Source organism: Lynx canadensis, chromosome A1 (assembly GCF_007474595.2).
Source record: "Lynx canadensis isolate LIC74 chromosome A1, mLynCan4.pri.v2, whole genome shotgun sequence".
Taxonomy (NCBI): Eukaryota; Metazoa; Chordata; class Mammalia; order Carnivora; family Felidae; genus Lynx; species Lynx canadensis.
In genome coordinates, this window is record NC_044303.2 from 164,785,562 (window position 1) to 164,808,460 (window position 22,899).

The following is a 22,899-nucleotide window of genomic DNA, read 5'->3' on the forward strand; positions in this document are numbered from 1 at the left end:
ATGTTGTTTTCGTATCAGTTGACACTATTCAGTTTTTAGTTAGCTTTGCAACTACACCGCTCACACACCACACACACACACACACACACACACACACACACACACACGAAACCTTGGGGGAATTCCCTCAGAAAAATATGTAAAGATCCCAAATTTATTTCGGGCTACGGCAAGATAGCTTAGAACAGATAGAGTGAGTACTAATGAGTAATCTACCAAATGAAACTCTAAAGTCTGTTTTGCCAGTGGACTTGATATAATTCATGTCAGCATGGAAAGAATAGATTAAGAATGGACAGTTTGGACTCACTCATATATTGTGCTTGGCTCATTAGCAACATTAGTGTACCTTGTTAGGTAACTACATACATCAGCCTTGAATGCTATGCAAATAACCGTAAAGTTACATTTTATTTTCAGAAAGGAGCTCTTAATTGCTACATTGGTTACATCTTCATCTTTAATAAAATGTTCCATTCTTTTTTTTTCTTTTTTTTTTGAAAAGAAATCAACAGAAAAATACTTTAGACGTGGGGTTTCTCAAACTTTGTATAGACACGGCATGGGGACCCATTTTGTTAAAATGCAGATTGTACTTCATTAGGTTTGGGGAGGGAATTGAAAAGGTAGGATGGAGACCATCAGTAGAAAATAATCAGCATCTGGGGCACCTGGATGGCTCAGTTGGTTAAGTGTCTGACTTTGGGTCAGGTCATGATCTCACAGTCCGTGAGTTCGAGCCCCGCGTCGGGCTCTGGGCTGATGGCTCAGAGCCTGGAGCCCGCTTCTGATTCTGTGTCTCCCTCTCTCTCTGCCCCTCCCCTGCTCATGCTCTGTCTCTCTGTCTCTCAAAAAAATAAATAAATATTGAAAAAACATTAAAAAAAAAAGAAAATAATCATCTTATGAAGGAGACTAGATGGAATGACTTATACACAACACAGTGAAGAGTACCGGGCCAGATGCCCAACAATACAAATGTCCTTTGAGAACTTAGATTACCTCAAGAAAATGAAGAAAGGAAAGTCAGAATGGATGGAAGTGGAGAAAGAATCCTAAGGAATGACTGCACTTGGCTGAGTGGTAGTAACAGAGATCAAAGTTTAGAGTAGAAGTGATTCTGCTTAACTTGAATTGCAAAGACTGAGTTATCATCTAATCACTGGGAATTGAGGAATCAAGGCTAAATGAGTTAAATTAAGTTTAACAATATAATAATTAAGTTACAATTTATTAACTTGAGTTCTGTGCCTATGTCAATTCATAACATCTATAGTAACACAATGATAATAATAATGCCAGCCCTACTTATTTCAATTTTAATTAGTAGAAACAAATATATTCCTATTCAAATTCAGAGTAGAAATCAGCTTCAGGGATAATCAAGTCATGTCATCTCTCTTCTTATAGGCTTTGAACACTTTTCGTTGTTTTCTGCATAAAGCCTCACATCCTTTATGAAGCCTGAGAGACCCATGAGATCTTGCTCCTTGCCAGCTCCATAGCCCCATCTTGTTCTGTTGGCCCCATCACTCTCCTTGTTCCAACCACACATTCTTTTTGGCTTTTTAAACTTGACCTGAACTTTCCCACTTCAGGCCTTTTCAGATATAATTCTCTCTGCTTAGATTTCCCCCCTCCAACCACAGGTCGTTTCTTTGTTAATGGCTTCCATATCACTTTGTGTTGCTCCTTTATAGAAGTTATCGTAACTGAAATAGGTGTTTGTTTTGTCATGGATAACGTAGGACTTCCCTTACAGGATGTGGACTCGAGTGGTTCAGAGACCATGCCTATCTTTTTGCTGACATCCCAGTATATAGCACAGGCCTGGCATGGAACTCATTAATATTCAAGGAGTGAGCAAGTGAATGAGTGAATGGTATGATCCAATACTCTCATTTTACATGAAGATGTAGAGAGTGATGAGTCTGAGTTTTCCAGATATGCTGAACTATAACCAAAGGTGTTTTATTGTAACTCAGGAAGAGAATGGGAGCAAAATTTTCTCCAATCCTTCAAGATACTCAAAATAAATTTAAGAATATCATCTAGTTTAAGAAATCATTACCCCACCTTCTACTGTCCCATCCTTTTTTTGTGTATATTATGTTTATGCTTATTGGCAAAACACGCTCTTAAAAGAATCATTGGTTATACCTGTTTTGCATCTCATATAAGGTGTTATGGCTAGAATATCACACTTTTATTTATCAACAGCAAGTTGGTCTCCTTGGCTACCTTCTTAAATTTTGTGGGTTGTTTTTTGAAAGATGAACACCCATCAAACCAACAATTGGCCTCTATAGGTATTTTTTCCCCATGTTAGACAGAAAGCTACATGATATTTTGGAAAGATGTTTGCTATACCATCAATAGTGAAGCAGTAAAGACCACTGAGACAACCATACATGTCACTAGACAAATAAGAGTCTCAGCTTGTATTCTCTTATACAAAATCACACAATTTTAAATTGCACTAAATTGGTACTAATTTGGCAATCTTAGCTTTGATATGCTCTCAGTCTTAAAATTCTAAGGACTTGAGACTTGAAGGGCATTCACACCAGGTTTGAATGAAATGTATTTACAGCACAGTGGGAGAAACATTTTATTTTATCCCTGGTTTTCGCTAGGCTTCTTGGTGTCGAAGCTGTGGAACTAACCAAACCTTATCAATATTTAGCATCTCTTCTTTAAAATGACAAGCTTTAGAAAAATAATTCAGTATCAAGGTAAATAACCATATCCCTGGCTGCCTGGGTGTGTTTTAAACACTGCTGAGGAAAGGGAACATTTCTCCTAAGAAAACTATATGAATGTCAGGCAACTGTTTTTTTTCTATAAGGCCTTATAAATAATAACTAACATTGTGCTAGGACAATAGAGGATTTTCTCAATCTCCTCTGGGTTCCAGGTAGAGGACTGGCTGTTAGCTCGCATTTATGACAAAGTATTATTTTTCTGCTAAAACAGATGGATTTTGAATTGACATTTTGACATCACAGGAAAATACATACTGTCCTTTCAAATACTCCTCTCGGATACATCAGGAAAACAACTATTAAGTGAAATGTATGACAGCAGGACTTCATTCTACTTTTCTTATTCGAGTGTTTATTTGTTTGAATTGGCCATAGATAGGTTCCTAAAGGATTTGAACTGTGTCAGAAATGATTTGATTTAAGTCAAACAACGAACACAATCACACCTTGTCACCACGCCCCAAATGACTTTTTTTTTGGGGGGGGGGGATGGGCCACCTTCATGGGCAAAATGTAATATGTTCAGTAAAGCTTTCCTGGGCATTGCCTCATTTGTAGGATATATTTAAGACTGGAAAATGACATAGTAATATTTACCAGATACAGATATTAACAAAACAATTTCTACTCCCATAAATGTAAATATGGAAGTGCCTAGAGACAAGTATGTGACAGCTTGAAAATAGCGTATAAATTATATAGCATACTGGGTAGAGATATTACCAGAATAATTTCTATATCTATAAATGTAGACTTAGAAATATGTTAGAGTTTTGATTACACAAATATTTACTCAGGGGAATTATCACAGTGGGGATTTTTATTGTAACTGTGTGTTTGTTATCGGGTGGTTGGTAAAGATTTATTGATTATTCCATTTACTTAGGAATGGGGGAATATTCAAATCTATTTTATTTTTTATTTGAGAACTTCCTATCATTCTTCATGTGCAGATTTCTTCAAGTTTTCACATATTTGAAAGGTTAGATTTATTTCTTGAACTACATACTGAGTTCATTCCTCTGGATTTATTTTCCATTCATATATGAGGTTGTTTCTAATGTAAAAATACACCTTATGCATTTTGGCAACCCAGTTAAAGACATGCATTCTGGTCACATCTACCTTATCCACGCTTACCCTCTTTGACCATATGAGCCATTGTATTAAGCAGTAGATCATTGTACTTTTTTTCTTCAATCCTTCACAAATCATTTTCAATCATTTTGATAAAAGCTGTCAGTCTTTATTCATTTTACCTTTCAAAAGGACTCAAAAGGCACTGGATTCTAATTTGCATGCCTAACCCAGTCTTGTGTTGTTATTAGCAGTACACTTTGCTTCTCCAACATGAAATTAAGATAGAAAAGTACTATTTTGTTGAAATCGTAAATGACATGATAGGCAAATTCTTCTTCTTCTTCTTCTTATTATTATTACTACTACTACTACCACTATTGGTATTAATATTTCAGGCATTTAGCTATGACTTTTTTTCTCAAGAACTTAATTTGTAAAGCTGATTAAAAATTATATTCAGTTTATATTAACTGTATCCTTTAAGAATCATATTTCTAAATCTTGTGATTAATACTATAATAAAAGAGTGTTTCAGGGCACCTGGGAAGCTCGACTGGTTAAGTATCCTACTCCTGATTTTGGCTCAGGTCATGATCTTAGAGTCACGAGATCAAGCTCTGCATCAGGCTTGGTGGTGGGTGAGGAGTCTCTCTCCCTCTGCCTTCTGCGTGCACACTCTCTCTCTCTCAAAAAAAAAAAAAGTGTTTCAAGGTCCCCTTTCCTTTATGTCAAACCAGTTCAGTAAGCAAAGTGAAAGTCAGGGCTTTGATTCTCTTCTTAGATGCCCCTTTATTTGGGGCAGCTGGTGGGCTTAGTTAAGCATCTAACTCTTTTTAATTTTTTTAAAGGTTTATTCATTTCTCAGAGACAGAGCATGAGCAGGGTAGGGGCAGAGAGAGAGAGGGAGACAGAATCTGAAACAGGCTCCAGGCTCTGAGTTGTCAGCATAGAGCCTGATACAGGGCTTGAACTCCTGGACAGCGAGATCATGACCTTAGCTGAAGTCAGATGCTTAACCGACTGAGCCACCCAGGGGCCTCAAGTGTTTAACTCTTGATTTTGGCTCAGGTCATGATCTCACAGGGAGATCAAGCCCAGCATCAGGCTTTGCGCTGTCAGCACATCTTGGGATTCTCTCTCTTCTCCTCTCTCTGCCACCGCCCCCACCCTCAAAATAAATCAACTTAAAAAAAAGTCTCCTTATTTGAATGATACAGGTTTCTCTACAGTGATTACAGTGAATCACCTGAAAATGAATATGCCAAAGTATATGTTCCAGAAAGTTTGGGTATTTTTAAATTGCCTATTCATGTAATTTAGACCTCAAATCCCTATCAAGCTTATAATTTGGTCAAGAGCAAGGTGTTGTCCAGCAATTACTTTGGATTCCTACAGTATGCCAGGTACAAGCACTTTGTCATTTCACTCATACAGATGAGGACAATTCCGAGCAGTTGAGGATACTGATGCTTAGCAAGGTTGAATAACATGACTAGTTATTGTCTATATAATAACTTGACTTATGAGTGACAGAAGTGTGAGTCAAATTTGTGTCTCTGATTCCAAAGACCATGATCTACTGAATTATTTGATTAGTTTCTTTCATGTTTGTTTTCCTTACCTCTAATGCTAAAGGGGTTCTCTTAGACTCTTTAGTAGTAAAACTAGGGATACAAGCTGAATCTTAGATTTTTAGGTTTCCATTGTCAAAATTTTTCCTCCTCTTCAACTGAATTTTTTAATAATTCAGTAATAGAACTAGTTTGGACGAAACTCAAAATTTGAGATAAGAGACTCAACATTCATGCATTTCAAAATTCAAGCTTTTCCTCCGTCATGTGCAACTCTCTCTCATGGTATTTGGAGAGAGTAATGAGAGAACCTTAGATTCTCAGGTATCAATCATATCTTATGTGGTTATTAATATTTTAAACATTTTACTAACAATTTAACTATTCAATTTACTTCTGTTGGAGGAGGTCATCAAGAAGATATAACTGGCAGTTGACCCCTGAGCTGGATCTGAGCAATTGGAGGCTCCCCACCCCCTCCCCTGTCCTTGGAATGTGTGTTCTGTTTGCTTTCTGTGTTCCCAGAAGCTACTCTAAGGATATTTAGATTTGCGATAGGAATGTGTTGAGTCTATCTTGACTGAGTATGAGACTAAACCCAGTTAGGGCCTCTATATAAATTTCTAAGAGTTGGCTGGTGAGTGTAATCTACCTGTTTTGAGGCTGCCCAAGACAAGCCTCTTATGTCTGTTCCCTTGATTATTAAACCTGCCATCTACCAATCTGGAGTCATCTGCCTCATCAGTCTCTCTCTATCCTCCATGTATGGGGCCTGGTTTCAGATTACATCAGAAAGTTCCAGAGGAAGTTTCTAACCAACAAATTCTACCACTTGTAAGGAGTAAAAGTAATTAGCTTTTGTTGTTGTTGTTTTTATTTTTGTTTTGTTGGATGCCTTGGTCACTTTGCTCTTTCTCTCAGGGACCCATGTAATCATGTTGGTCTAGAATTTGTTCTGAATTTCAGGTGATAATTGACAGTGAAATAAACATTAATATTTGTAGTATTTCCACAGGGTATGTAATACAAATGATGAAAAAGAACATACATCAAGAGATTTGCTAATACATAGATGGCTTAATCAAACCCTCACTTGTATCATAGAATGATAGAGGTCAATGAGTGTAAAAGGTAGCATATTCTTCTTTTAGTTGAGGTGAATGAAGTCTAAAGGAATAATTAATTGATAGTAAAGCCAAGACAAAAACCTGTTCCTTCATAGAGCTGATCAATGAAGGAGCATGATTTAAAGTCCAGCTGCTTGAGTTCCCATCCTATCCTTCCATGTGGTCCAAGAGCTCTGGATATTCCCTGAGTAGGCAATAGAAGGGTTTTTAGAGGAGAACTGGGTCATATATTTCCTTCCAGTGAGTTCTGAGTCTTTTAGGCGAGGTTGAGTGTGGGTTGCTCTCTGGGATTGATGTCCCCACAGTTGCAGAGTAAGCTGCCGCCACTCTGCCCCTGCCCCCCCCCCCCATGAAGCAGCTTGTGTTGCTGCTGCAGGATTTCTGGGTGGGGCAGCCAGTCCAGGATTATTGTGCAAGCCTTCTGAAGCTCTACACAGAGAGATGCAAATTCCTCCTCCCTGGTGAGCCCCAGGAGTTACCAAGGCCCCAACATCATCCATGCCATTCCTAATCAGGCTTGTGGGAGTATTTCCTCCTTATCCCACAACTTTGGATAAGGTGGAGATTGCTAGATTCACAGGGCAGTTGAGAAGACTGAGGTAAATAGAGGGGAAGGGACTTGCCTGCATCACAGAGCCAGGAAACAGAGCTGGTGAGAACAAAGTACTGATGTAGATGCTTCTTCTTCACAGCAAAACTAGTAGAAGGATTGATTTTTCCCATCTTACCCCATGAGGAAACTGAGACTCAGAGAGCCTAAGGAACTTGTTCAGGGTCACACAGCTGGTAAGGAGGGCTTATAATACCAACAGAAATAATAATACTAATAAGGTAACATGTTCGATAGGTTCTGTATGTCAAAAATAATCTCACTGAATGCTCACAGTTCTAGGAAAGTAGATACTATTTTTAAAAAATATTTATTTATTTTTGGGAGGCAGACAGAATGCAAGCAGGGGAGTGGCAGAAAGAGAGAGGCAGACATAGAATCTGAAGCAGGCTCTAGGCTCTGAGCTCTGAGATGTCAGCACAGAGCCTGATGTAGGGTTCAAACCCACAAAGTGCGGATCATGACCTGGGCCAAAGTCAGACACTTAACCAACTGAGCCAACCAGGCTCCCCAAGAAAGTAGATACTATTTCCCAATTTTGCAGATGAGGAAACTGAGGCCCAGAAAAGCAAGGTAACATGTGGAAGCCACATGGCTGCTAAGTAGGAATGGAAGTAAAAGGAGCTAACCATTATGGATTGCCTTGCTGTTTAATTCTCACATCTTTACTGGGAGAACAGGTGCAATTATCTTCATTCTGAGGAAAATGGGGCTTAGAACAGTTATTTGATGAAGGTCATACAGTTAATAAGTGGAAATATAAAAATAGTAATAATAATACTAATAAAACTGAAGTAACATGTGTTGAGCACTTACTATATGCTGAGTATTATAGCATGTTCTGTGGCTTAGAGAGTTAAGGGGCTTGTGCAAGACCACAGGCCTAGGAATGGCAGAGTGGGATTTGAGTTCAGATCTTCAGAGATGTAGTTCCTACTGTGGGAGGGGAAGTTGCTGAACACTGAGGCACTTCAACTTGTAGGACATCATCTACTTGGAGGGCTTCCTGGCAGTGTGGGCATATGCAGGGTAGCATCCTGACCTACAGTGTTAGTCACTTCAAGACAGCATAGACTCCACGCCAAGAACATCTCCCTTGGGGCAGCTCAGTGGCCCAAGATGCAGGCCTGCTACTGACTCCCTGCTGACATCAGACATGACATCAGGGGGTTGGGCCCCAAAGACAATGACAAAGATGGGTGCAGAGACAAAGAGGCCAGGGGATCTCTGAGCAGGGGCAAAATGGCAGAGAACAACCACCTGCAGAGAGTGTGAAAGGGGGTGGCCCTGCATCTCTAGCCTCTTGAGTTTCACTCCGGATAGAAGAATGCCATCTCCCAATACCCTCCCTATACCTGAGCCAGGATCCCCACTCTTGGTGGGTTTCTGTGTGTGCCCTCCCAGCGCTGTCCCAGGGGTTCCAAGAATGTTCTATGGGGGTTGAGGGAAAGGAGAGGTGACCCTGAAGTCCTGGGTCAGAAACCTGTATCTGAGGGGGCGTCCCACTTTGTCCCACTAGCATCAAGTAATTGGCCCCAGGGCACCCACGACCCTTCAGCTTTCTGGAAGCCGAGGGAGAATAAGGCGGGGGTATATACTGTCTGGCCTGACTGACTGAAAAAACAATTCTCAGACCTCTGAAACTTCTCTCTTAGTCCTGTTTTACAGATATGCAAACTGAGATTCAAAAGAGGGGAAGGGACCCAAAACATTTATATTTTTGTCCTCTAATATTTTATGTCTTATTTTCTACTCCAACATATTGTTTGTTTTGGTAACTTTTAAATCACTATTAAGAATCTATAGTTTTTTTATTTGAATAAATGTAGAAATCTTCTATATGTACTAGGAGTCTTTTATATGTGGTAGCTATTCAGTGACTGTTTATTTGAATATTTTAATTAGAAGGCAAATGGAAAGGCGTATCTTCGTACCATTTTAGACAATCCATGAGTCCTATTGATAAAGGGATTTCAACCAAAGGGCCCTTCAAGAAAGAGTAAGATAATAAGCCCCACAGGTAGAAGGAAAGAGTGTGCTAAGGATAACGACCCTCATACTATAAGATTTAGGGTCCTGACGGATAGAGAAAGTGGATTTAAGAGGACGTGAAAGCAAATGTGCCTATTCAGCTGCTGATCAGAAAATGACAGATGGATTCACTGAGAAAGTTGAAAAGGCACACCAGAAGAAGAAAACAGTACTATTATTTAAGATAATGGAGACATCCTTCACAGATCGTTTCTGGGAAAACCAGCAGGCAAGTTTATCCCCTGATTGAGGCACTGAATACTTTTCAATCAGAGCACAATGAGTTGACCCAATAAAAGTTTTCAGAGCAAAAGTAAAGCAAAATAGAAGACATTAGAGGCAGCAAGCATTTTACCTTTGTATAGTTTGCAATGCCATTGAGCAATGACATTAGCCATCTTAAGGCAGCATTTCTTAAAGTGTCTAGTGGTGTTGTGAGACCCTTTCACTGTTCTGTGAAGTCAAAACTATCTTCATAGTAATACTGAGGTGTTATTTGCCTTTACCAGTTTTATTCTCCCATGGATACATAATAAAATTTTTCCAGAGGCTACATAAAGTGTGATATCACAACAGGTTGAATGCAGATTTTTGAATATAGATGTCTTCTATTTAGTAGAGATACTAAAGAGATTTCCAAAAAATATAATAGAGTGCCACTTCTCTATTTTTTAATTTCATTTAGAAATCCAGTTATTTTTACTAAAAATATTATTTATGTTAGTGTATGATGGATATGTTACTATTCTCCTAAAATAAATTAGTAAATATTTTTTAAATTTCTTAGCTTTAATTTCAGATATGATAAATATTGGTAGATAAAATAAACATCCACAAAACCTCTTAGCACCCTCCATATGTTTTTAAAGTATAGAGAGATTTTAAATACAAAATGTTTCAGGACCTTTGTCTTTAGGGATATGAGAATGTTTCTTCTAAAAACTGCTTATGTATGGTGGAGATTTGGCATGATCACTAATGTTCATTTCTCTTCTTTTGGAAACATGGGAGGAGTATCTTTCCTCACATCCCTATGACTAAGCAGACCTATGTGACTAGTTCTAGAATGCATTGTGGTAGCAGCGATATCTATGTGTCACTGTCTGTCAGAACATTTGATGGTCGATACGATATTTTTCAGAACTCTGTTTTCCTGCCATTGTGACCATGGAGGCATGTGTTGACATGAATGTGCCAAAGATTAAAGCAGCCTGGGATACTGAGCCAACCTTAGGAGGAAGAGCAGCTCTGGAAGACCACCTGGGCTGGCTGTAGACATGGCATGAACTAGGAAAAAGGTTTTTTTTTTTTTTTTTTTTTTTTTTTTTTTTTTTTTTAGTGATAAATCCCTGAGACTTAAAGGCTGGTTACTACTCTTGCATAAACTAACCTGTCCTGGTTTATACTGGCATGGGCAGACAATTTTAGGGGCTCATTACACTGAGAGCTAAGGGAAAGTCCCCATGCTATTAGAATAAAAGATGATTCAGAATACTTTTTCAAAATTCTCACTTTTTGTTTTTTAATGCTTTAGAGGTAATTTAAAAAATGACATCAGGCTCTGTGTACCCAATGTACCTAATACAGATAATAGGTAGGTCCTCGCTCTTTAGAAACATGTGACCTAAATGCTACCTTTTTATTTTGGGTGCTTTGGGAAATCCAGAGCTTTGGGAAATACAGTGACAAAGACAGTCTTCAATGTCATGATTTAACTTAAAGGCATGAATTTGAGGAATAGCCAAGGGCAAAGTATGTATGTCAACTAAGTTGGCACATTTTCCAGCGCTTTCCAGGATGTTTCCGTAAAGCCTTAGGCTTACATCTTATTTACCACTCTTAGTTATGAGGAAGGCTGGAAATCACAGTTTGTTTGCTTTTTTGTTGTTGTTGTTGTTGTTACTGTTAGGTATATTGATACTCTGAAGAAAATTGGTGGTTCTTAATAAGGTGGAAGAGCAGATAGATATTGACTGGGAGCTAGGCATGTCTCCTATACTTACCCTTCATTTTTTTGAGGATCTCTCCCCCTCGATTATGCCAAGAACATGAACTCTCACATGCTGCAAAGGTATGGAATCAGTCCCCAGTGCTCCAGAATATCACTGTGTTACCCACCACCCTGGTTCACACAGCTGCTTCATGTCTAGTGGCAATCTACTTCTCACATGTGACTTTGGAGGCTGGGACATCTTTTCTTATAAACTGCTGTTGGGTCCATCTGCACTGATGCACCACACAGTCATTCTCCTCACTGGTCTCAGCTCTGGGAGTCAAGGGCAGGTTCCCATTGCTCCTGGACCCACAGACTGCTGTTCTCATACATTCTTTCTAAAAGCAAGGAAATTGGCTTTCTTTCATGTTGTAAACCTCGTCATTTTGCCTATGTCTAAAAATCCTCTCCATCCTTTGGAAGCAGAAAGATTTATGGACTATTTTTTCTGATGCACCTCTCCATAAGGCAACATTTACAGCACCAGTTCCCTATTTGAATAGAAGAGAGGGAGAAGAAAATACAAGTTAACATCACAGTGTCATACTGCCACATTAGTGATTGGCTTTCAATATAATGTTGTAAAGTTTCTGATATGTATATGCACAGTGTGCTATGGGAGGTCCTAGGAATTGGTTCCAGGGGGGTCTCAGTGGTAACTTCCTGCAAAAGGTGATGTCTAAACTGAGAAGTTAGTTGAATCTATCTGGTTGAAAATAAAAGAGGGAGGGAGAGGCCGAGGAAGGGAGAGAATGAGAAATATTCCTTTCCAGAGAAAGGAAATGGCACATGTAGAAACAAGTGAAAAGTATGAAGGAGTCAAAGGATTCAGTAATTCAATCCATGGCTTGAGAGTACAATGTGAAATAGAGAGGGATGGTGATGGAGAAGGGGCAAGACAGGAAAAGCTCTTTTGGATTTTATCAACGTGGAAACCAAGCGGCTGTAAAGATTATACGTTAGTAATAGCTCTCTGGCTACAATTTGAAAAATGGATTGAAGCTGTACAACAGCTAGGGAGACCTTATAGAGATCTGTTGTAATTATTTTGGTAAGAGACAATGTCAGGTTGACCTCATGTGATAGCACTGGGAAGAAAATAATTGAATGAATTGGAGGGTTATTATGGACATAGCATAATTACTAACTTCACGAATCAACCTTTGTCTTTGGATTGGCAGTTGAGTGTGTGTTAGTGACATTCTCTGAGATAAAAAAACACAGAAGGAGGATCACATTCTATGAGGCAGCTCCCTTATCTACAAATCCCTCCCATTTCCTGCTCTATTTGTTGTTAGAACTTAAAAATACGTGTTATATTTTATTTTTTCTGACTTTTTACATTGCCACTACCATGTAAACTCCTTGCGAGAAAGTATTTGTGGGAGTTTTGTTCTCTGTTGTATCCCTGACTTCTAGAACAATGCCAAACACATCGTGGCTACTGAATAAATATTGGATAAATGGTTGGGTGACTGATTGACTGCCTAAATGAGTAAGAATGGGTCAATAGTAAAATACATAACGTTCAGTCTTTAGAGCCTCTGTGTGTGAGTTGCCTTTTGATATTCTTTTGGGGATGTCTAGTAGACCTTATTAGATATTTTATGAAGCTCAGATGATGAATTGGTGTAAAAATAGAACTTTGAACCTCAAAATATAGATGGCCTTTGAAATAATGAGAGTGAATGAGATGTCTGTCCTGTGGTTCAGCTTTTGGTTAAAGAGAATATCCAATCAAGTAGCATTCTTCTTTGCAGCTACTGTTAAACCTGATAGAAATTTCCTTTCTTCATCAAGACCATAGACTCCTCTGTGAAGGCACCTTTCCCACACTCTATCAGTCTCTTCTTCACAGGGAATATAATCCCTTCATTGAGATGTATAAATTCTTACATTTCCTATTATATCTTATGTATCATGTTCTATCTCATGGCTTAGGTTACTTAGATACATAGGGACTTTATAAGATTTGGTGATTGATAATGAAGAAGTTGCCAAAAACAAAGGCTACTTATCTGGCACTCCTTCCAGTCTTATATAAATGCTCTTGGGGAAAAAAAAATGCTCTTGGAAAATGTATATTCACCTAAGTATTTTTCCTAAACACCTCCAATTTTCTTCTAATTATTCCTTTTTACATTTTTTTAATGACCACACCTAAATGATTTTTCTCAGGAGAAAATTTTAAGACATCAGACAGATATTTGCTTCCCCCCTCTTTTTAGGTGGAGTTTAGTTTCTAATTTGCCACCGATTGTAATAATAGGGAATTCAAAATTCTACCCACTAGTCAGATACAGAGCCAAATTTCACGAATGAGTTCTAGAAGGTAGAATTTAATGGTGTCTCTTTGTAGTAGTTGCTTTGGGAATGATTTTATACATATATATATATATATATATATATATATATATATGCTTTGTTTTTTTACAGTAAATATGAAAGGAGTCCTCAGATGAAAAAGTGTTGATGCTTATAAACATAGCTAGAAATGTAATGTGGCTGAGGAACTGATGGGGGCCAGGCATCACTAGCGTGTTATTTTCATTCCTGGCAATAAAGTACACCACAGTGGTCTCAGGAGACTCAAGATCGATTCATGAGTTGGGGGATACATTGACTGACTTTAGTGATAAGAAATATTTCCAGGTTTTATATTACAATTAGAGTAATAGTTTTCTTATAGCTTTTAGTTAACCAATACAGTTTCTATGTAAGAGCTTAAAAGAGTTTGAGGGATAGAGATGTGAAAAAGGGAACTATCTGCCTAATATCATCTTTCTCAAGAAATATGCCAAGTTATGCTGAGATTCCTTAGAAGTCATCCAGCCCCTTGTGGTAAGTTTGTGTTCACCAAGTATAAGGGATGGCTGGCTATAGATTGTTATAAAATTGTTTGCAGTCAATCTATAAATGATTCTGGAAATAAGAATGAAACCACTGAAAACTTGGCTTTGCCATATAAATTGTAAAATTTGTGAAGTCAGGGACTATGCATTATTTTTTAAAAATACTATTCATTATATTTCAAAGCCCCCTGCATCCACAAAAATGCAGCTAAACAAGTATTTACTGATCATTTATTAATTACACAAGTAATTTGAAATCATGCTTTAATACATTTTTTTAAAGCTCAGTGTTTGCTATATGCAGGATATTCATTTTTAGCTTTTAATGCCCTAGTTTGGAAGTCTTTAAATACAAATTTTAGGTATAGAGTAATTTACCGAAAAGTTTATCAGTAGAGTTTTAAATGGAACCAAGGACTTTATATTCTTAGTCTTTGTATTAGATAACAGAAATGATTCTTAAATGTTTTTTTCATTGTGGATAGAGCAAGCCCTTTGGGAATCAATTATTCCTCAACTGTGAAATGAATAGTTTTCTCCTTATCTCAAAAAAAGACAAAAAATGAAACAAAACAAAACAACAAACTCTTGGAGATCATCAGATATTCATTAAGTGAAAGGTTTGAGGGTGAAACATGGATCAACCCATTTGTAGTACAGTTCTGAGATAGTTGCTTGAAGCTCTGAGCAGAAGTCTGTCTGTATTCCACACCTTACCCTCTTTCATCCACAATCACAAGAACTTCTGAAATTGTGGGGGCACCTGGGTGGCTCAGTCAGTTCAGCATCCAACTTCAGCTCAAGTTATGATCTCATCGCTCGTGAGTTCGAGCCCTGTGTCAGGCTCTGTGCTGATAGCCCAGAGCCTGGAGCCTACTTCGAATTCTGTGTCTCCCTCTCTATCTCTCTCTGTAACCTCCTTTGTTCATGCTCTGTCTCTTTTTCTCTCTCTCAAAATTATATAATCATTAAAAAAAAAGAAATTCTGAAATTGTTAAAAAGCTTTTAAAGTAACAAGAATAGTCTTGTTAATCTTCTATCTTTGGGGGAAGAGGTAATGGTAAAATAATCATTGTCCATGGAAAAAACAGCAGCACTCCAATGAAAATCTAGTAACAAATGCACATGGAGTCAAATAAACATCATCCCATTTTCTTCCAGTTTAAAAGCCCCATAAGTTCCAAAGGCAGATTTTTCTTAACCCCTCCTCCCCAAAAGGTTTTTTTTTAAATCCCTAACAAAATCCTTGGCATTGGTGAATAGCATGATTCTAAATTCAAACCCGTTTCCTACCTCAGGCTTAACGTTGAAAGTCACAGTTTTAATAGAATGATTCATTTTGGAGAGGTAGGCAGCCAAGTAATCATGTTAGATACTGGCTGTTTATTAATAATAAATGTAAAATACCCAGAGAAAATCTACATCCTTAAGTTAATCAGACAAGTGGCTTCAGGAGTTACAACACAAAATCTTTTAGCTGTTCTTGAAAACACAGGAGCACCCGAGTTCAATATTGATGGAAAAAAAAAATCCGTAAGCACAGACATGGAATACACAATGAATCTCTTTGTATAGTCTACACAGTGAATGTGTTTTATGTCAGTGTATGTGCATGTACAAGCAAAAGGAATCTCTATCTAGGAAAGTGTGACTTGTGGTTAAAAGGACTTGCTCAAGTGAGCTAAATTACTTTCAAGTGCCTGGCTCTCCGTAATGCCATGTGATTTAATGTTGCTCCTCCTGATCCATTCACTTCTATGTGACAGAAACTTCCAAGGAGGTCAGTGGTATATCTAAGAGATTATGACAGCTGAATTATGGTTTCAAACAGGTTTGGCTTTTATACTACCCTAGAAAATGAAATAGCTTTGATTTATAGTCATTTTACATTAATATGCATTTCTTTCTTGTATTTCACTTGAAATTAGGCAGGCCAGGTTTATACATTCCACATTACTTCTTGAGATGCCTTCTGAATTACATATTTTAAACAAATCATTCTGACTAAGTTGACATCAGGTGCAAACAATGAGAGAATAAGTAAGAAGCTCTGAATTTCCCTAGCTATTAATAGCAACATTAAAGGCATGGAGACCTCTGTATGACATGCTAGTCACGGTATATTTCTCTGCTAATGATTTTGTACCTGGCAAAAAATTTAAAAAGCACCAGATTTGAGGTTCTATGATATCCATCACTAGGTTTTTTTTTATGTTATGAATAATTTGGGAAACACATTTTCAGGTTTCTGGGTCTTTGATGATAGGAAACTGGATCCCAAATTTTATAAACCTATCAATAGTAGAAGAGAATGCGTTTTCTTTTACCTGCTAAAATGTACTATTTCCCTTTCTGGATGGTATTGTGATTTTTCTTTATTATGGCTGACTGGATAGAAACTTCACACCCCTCTGCATCCTCTTTCAATCTACTCTGGGTGATTTTCAAGAGCTCTTGAATTCAGGCTTTACAAGGAGAGGAAGAGTGTCGACTAATAGTCCCAAATCTTAGCACTGTGGTTGACTGTAAATTTTTGAGCCTGAAGATCTGCTACTCCGGATTTTCTTAAGTCTAGGTTTTTGAGTGTAAAAACAAATGTATTTTATAACACAGGAACACTAACTTACATCTGCTTTACCTCACTCTATGTACTGTATGAAAGAGTGGATGTAGTATCACTAATTCATTGATTTACTTAACAAATGTTTGTCATGTGCCTGTTGTCCACCAGATATTGTTCGAGAAACTGAGGATACAGAGCTATTATAACAATATCAATGCCTTTACAGTGCTAATTTTTCACCAATGAATTAATGTTATTAGTATTATATATTGAAATTAACTCAGAACACTTAGGATTTATTATCTAATAAAATCTCACAATTACTTACCCAGAAAAAGAAGGGAATATTAGGAGAGAAACAATAGTTTTATGTATGCATAATGGGGGTTGAAAGGGATGGAAAAGTTCTGCAGGAGGCGGTGATGGTGAGGCCCTCAGTCATGCTTCATTCATCAGGAATGGCCTTTCCTTGGTACAAGGACACTTATATTTTAGCGCAGATAGTGACTCATTCCTCAGTAAACCAAGTGCTTCCTGCATGCCTGATATATTTATCTGAATTATGTGAAATTATGTGAAATAAGGCATCTCTTTATAGTATTCAGAATGCTCACTTTGAGCATGGCAACTCAAAATGGAAACTATTTTAAAGACAGAATTATATGGTTTTACTGAAGAAAGAGACATGGGACTTCATTAAAAAAAAAAATGACCTGATTAGGGGCGCCTGGGTGGCGCAGTCGGTTAAGCATCCGACTTCAGCCAGGTCAGGATCTCGAGGTCCGTGAGTTTGAGCCCCGCGTCGGGCTCTGGGCTGATGGCTCAGAGCCTGGAGCCTGTTTCCGATTCTGTGTCTCCCTCTCTCTCTGCCCCTCCCCCATTCGTGCTCTGTCTCTCTCTGTCCCAAAAATAAATAAACATTGAAAAAAAAAATTAAAAAAAAAATGACCTGATTTATATTTCCCTGATGATGAGAACAAACTGAGGGTTGATGGGAGGGAGGAGGGGGTGATGGACACTGAGGAGGGCACTTGTTGGGATGAGCACTGGGTATTGTATGTACACGATGAATCACGGGAATCTACTCCTGAAGCCAAGAGCGCACTGTGCACACTGTATGTTAGCTAACCTGACAATAGATTATATTTAGGAAAGAAAAAAAATGACCTGTAATAAAATTGCATGAACATATTCTCATAACCTCCTGAAAATATCCGAATGCAACTAAGTTCTTTATTAATAGAAAGTTTACAGTTTTTTGGAGTGTTAGAAGCTTTCACTCTTTTTTTTTTTTTTTTTTCAAGAGGGAAAAGGGTTTATTAGCCCATTTACAGGGCGGGGTGCCAGGGGCAGTGGCTGGGTTCAGCGTTCTCACGTTCAGAGGGAAGAGAAGGCAGCAGTGAAACCCTACCTGACTGCCCTCACTCATTCTGATCTACATAGCTTTGTGCTCACAAAAACCATCCTCTCCTCCTGCAGGGAGGACACAGGGCCCAGGATGCTGACGTAGGGGCTGGGAATGGCTTGGCTTTGCTCTCAGCCTTTACAGGCAGGGCTTGGCTGGCGACCCAGGGCATTCGCCATTGTGTGCACAAGGAGTAAAACTTGAGTTAGGAGGAAAAGGGCGGAGGGAGCTGGCAAGCCATTCTGACGGTCTGTCCAACCCCACAGTGTGGGCTGCTCCTACTCCTTGATGGTTCTGGGAGATTTTAACTTTATTATAAAGAAGACAAAAATCCAAGCAGCATTAATTTAGGGGAACAAAGAAGGTTTCAAAAAACAAACAAAACATGGAGGGCAGGACAAAGGAGTTGATGAGCATCCAGAAGAGGAGGAGAACCAGTAGGAAGAAGTAGGAAGAACCAGTATTCCAGCCCAGTTGCCGAATGTGCTTCCTGTGTCTCTGCGGCCCCGGAGCCCTTCCTCCGCTCCCCGGCTGGTGCCAGACAGCAGAGGGGATGCCAGAGGGACGTGAAGATGAGCCCCGGGGCCCTGTCTGGTGCTGACATGGGGGGTGCCGTGGATTTTTTTTACCCCAATCAATTCCTCCCACCTTCACCATCAACGAGTGAAGAAATTTTTAACTCTCCTGTCCAAAGCCCTCTGAGAATTTCTTCACTTTCAGGAGGTCCTCTGCATTCACAGTGGGCCTGAGTGGTGGCCAGAGACGGAGCATAGAAGCTTTCACTCTACAGGACCACTTAACCAGGAGCTCTGATTCCCATGGCAGGAAAATATTTTTTCTTTAATATTACAGATTTATGCCTAAATACAAGAAGCAGTTTGTGCTGCTAGAACTGATGATCCTCCTACTCTTCTTGTCTTTTCAGCTAAGCTTCGTTTAAAGATCAGGTCTATGCAGGCTTGCTTCCAGCTCAATCTATACTTCTCCACATATTGCTATCTGCATCATCATTACTGATTTGCTATTTACTACTGTATTATATGAATCCCTAAACGTTGAGATATGGGCTCTGTGCCCACCATGTGCTGTGCTTGAATCAATAAGCTGTAAGTAAATGAGCAATAAAAGCTCTTTAACATTGAAGAGTTTACAGGCAAGTACAGTTACTCTTGACAATAGATGAACATTAGACTCAACTGAGAACTTTTAAAAAAAATGTGGTTGCTTATTCCTCACCAAGTCTGAGTGCAGAATTATATCAGTACCTTAAAATTTTTCTCCATGTGATTTTATTGCATGTCTGCATGGCCCTTGGAAGTGTAAGGGATGGCCTTGACAACAAATTAGGTGTTAAAGAATACAACAAATATCATTTTCTGGGGACAGCATATAGCGCACTTGCAGATGGGAGGGTCTCTAACTCTGTGTGGACAGGTCACCTGACTGAGAAAATGATATTTGAGCTTAAAGATGATTGGAATCAGATAGGTAGAGAAGATAGAGAAGCTCAATTGTATGCAAAGTGCCCAGAGGCATGAAATAACTAATATTATAACAGTCTTCTAGTACATAGAAAAATTCTGAGAGTTGTATAGTGAATACACATTTACCTTTACCTATATCTCAAAATTGTTAACATTCTAAAATAGCCTTTTGAAAAAAAAAAAAAAAAAAGAACAAAAACCAAACCCTAACCAAACAACAAACCTTTAGCTTCTTCTTAATGCAACTATCAGGGAAATATGGCGTTTGGAGTTCTAATTATACTTATGTTGATGCATAAATAATATGCCCTTAAAAATTAATATCACCCTATCAAAATAATCTTACTGCAATTATGAAACAGCAGTCTAATTTATCTGTACAGTTTTATCTAATTCTAAAAGTCTGATCCTCTGTGTGTGCATGTTTTGCTAACAAAATACATTAAACATATGATTTGCTCTATATAAATAGATTTGCTCTATTTTTAAGATAATATTTTATGAAAACCTCTCTTCCTCTCTGCACTCCCATTTGTGAGAATGTATTGCCATATTTCTTTGGGAAGTTATTTGATATATTCCAGTTCTGAGATGCTTGTTTGCTCTCCATGAATGCCTTTGGTAATACTGAAGAAGGAAGAAGAAGACTGTCAATAAGTTATTTGAGACGCAATACACAGTAGTATGTTTTCCATTAGAAATTTGAAAATTAGTGACTCTGGAAAAAAGGGCATGAGTTATGACAATTTTTTTTCTGACCACAAAGGTAAATATCAGAGGTAGACAATGTATCAGCTTTCATATCATTTTTTTGAACCATATATTGCTTATATTCAGGAGCATGTTGGATATTTTTCCATACTCAATCCTGTGTTCTGTATTGACTGACTTGTCTTTGATTTTAATTATGCAGCATGTGCTATTAGGGCATTGGAAATTTCACAAAATAAAGCATTTAGATTAAAATGTTTCTCGATTACCTTCTAAGACATATGTCTTATAACTATGTAACATACTTTAAAATTGTACTAAAATACCATTTTGGTTCATGAAATTATTTCAAAATTTTTGGAATTATTCCAACTTGTTCATTGATTTTCACTATCTCATCTAAGAATGTATTTCTCGAGCAGCACACGATACACATAAAAGAAAAAGTTCGTATTATAGAAGAGGTTCCTATATTAAGATAATTATTAATTCAGGAAATAGAAAAGTTGTCAGAACCACTGAGGTGGAATTTAGAGTTCTGCTCAGCGTTAAGCGTTATTTTATTAGTCATCACCTTAAACTGAAACCATTTGAATCTGCTTTTGGTAGTTTATTTTTGCTCCAAACAGATCGTGCTTATGAATTGCAAATAGGTGAAATTACTGCAGCATTACATGTTATTAAGGGTTAATGTCTGCGGTTGTCAGATCAGAACTCTCAAATGCAAATGTCTCTCAGGTGCTCATGTAGTCAGGAATGATTTTCAGGATGGATATGCTAGTTTGAAGCGTGGATTAAGTCATTTCTGAAGTGATTCTACTTCTTTTCCTTTGGGCTGGACTAACTGCTACCTCCATGTTAGACTTATGGTGACTTACCAGACCTATAAATGTGAAGCCTGATCTGTGGCTCTAGAAAGGAAAAATAAATTATTGGCCACTTCAGGAATTCAGACTGCTGCTGGTAAGCAAAAGATTTTTATAAACACTATCACTTGAGAAGGGCACATATCCCAGATTTCCAGTGTACCCTCTGCTGCTTTGATTTTGGGGACTTTGAATAGCATATACATTTTAATATATGTTAACAGGAATATTTGCATTAAGTGTAGCTGCTGTTGTTATTATTATTATTATTTCCTTCAAAATCAACACTAAGATTTTTGGCTTGAAGTGGATGTTCTTTAAAATGCTGACTGCCCAGCATGAATTTCCATTTCTTAGCAATACCCTGATTTTCTTTTGAAAAACTCTCTCTCCCATTGTATGTAGCAAGGGGAGTTAGCCATATTGGCTTACTGAAGCTGGCAGGTCTTCCCCATCTCAATACTCCTGTGTAATCAAGGGTGTACCTGTGAACCCCAAGTTTAGGCAAATAGAGTCTCTGTTTTAGGGTTATAAATCTTGAGTAGAATCAAACAGGGCAAAATAAATAGCTAGAACTCATTCCATCAGTTTTGTTGTTGTTGTTGTTGTTGTTGTTGTTGTTTTCTTTTCCTTCCAGAAAAGTAGTTCTCGTCTGGGTTCTGCTCTGATTTGAAACCTGGGTGTCCACAATTCCATCTACTTGGTAATGCCCTGATATTCTTCTAATCACTTTCTCTTTATTTAAGTTATCTAGGATGGGTTTATGTTACTTTAAACAAATTCATATAGAGCACACCAAAGTTCAGTTACGTTGTTAAGTAACACTAGTAACTTTGAGCAAGGAAATTAATACAGCTTTTCAGCTTCTGGTCCAGACTGTTGTTGGTGTCTGGAGACTTTCAATTAACTGCCACCTTTTTTTAATCTTTTTTAAACTTTGAAAAGTCATTTTGCTCTTGACCTTCAGAAATGAACAATTCTAATAAAATATTAAAAGATATGGACCTGATTTATTTTAGTAGAATGAAAATGAAAGGGGAGAGGGTTTTTTTTTTTTTTAGCTTGACAATATCGATGTCTACTTTCCTCTAATTTTAATGCAGAAGCTGTCAGTGTACATTAGAGACAACTCAGTAAATCTTTACAGAGAGGAGACTTTGAAAAATACTCTCCTGATGATCCATTTCCCTCTTGAGACCAGAACCACACTATACATGATATACAATATGTCTCAACCAAAGTGGAAAATATAGCTAATTATCATTTTAGTCAAACACATCAGGGATTACAAAAAAAAAAGATAGGCAAATATAGCCTATTTCTAATTACCTGGGGGGAGAAACTTCAGTTTGTGAATTATGTTTTCATAGATCTTCTTCCTCTCTATTATTCTTGTCTGTTCTTCTCTCTCTCTCTCTCTTTCTCTCTCTCTCTCTCTTTCTCTCTCTCTCTCTCTCTCTCTGTGTGTGGTGTGTGTGTGTGTGTGTGTGTGTGTGTGTCGGTGGGGGGTGGTTATCACCTATTTGAACCTTTCTATTGCTCATTTGCAACAAAAAAAAAAGAGAATGCATGAGCAAGATTTCAGCCCACAGTGCTCTCTTAAGAGGTAGATGGAAAGCAATCGCTTCTATTGAAATCATGCCCGTTTCACTCAATTTCCCTGATATACAAACTTATATAAATAAGCTAGAGAGCTTCTTAAATATTCCAGTGATTTTCACTGTCGTGGAAGAGTTTGGTCCTGTTACAGTGAAGCCGCCTAATTTCTGTATGACCTTGGAAACATTGTTTAACCTTTTTTAGGACTTGGTCTTCATGCTGCACAATGAAGTACTTGGATT

At 38.0% G+C, this 22,899-nt stretch overlaps 1 pseudogene; it reads right to left on the reverse strand.

Annotated features, from left to right (window-relative positions):
• The window catches only part of LOC115520000, a 73,951-nt pseudogene extending 55,782 nt beyond the window's left edge, over nt 1–18,169 (reverse strand).
• Between the last annotated feature and the right edge of the window lie 4,730 nt (nt 18,170–22,899).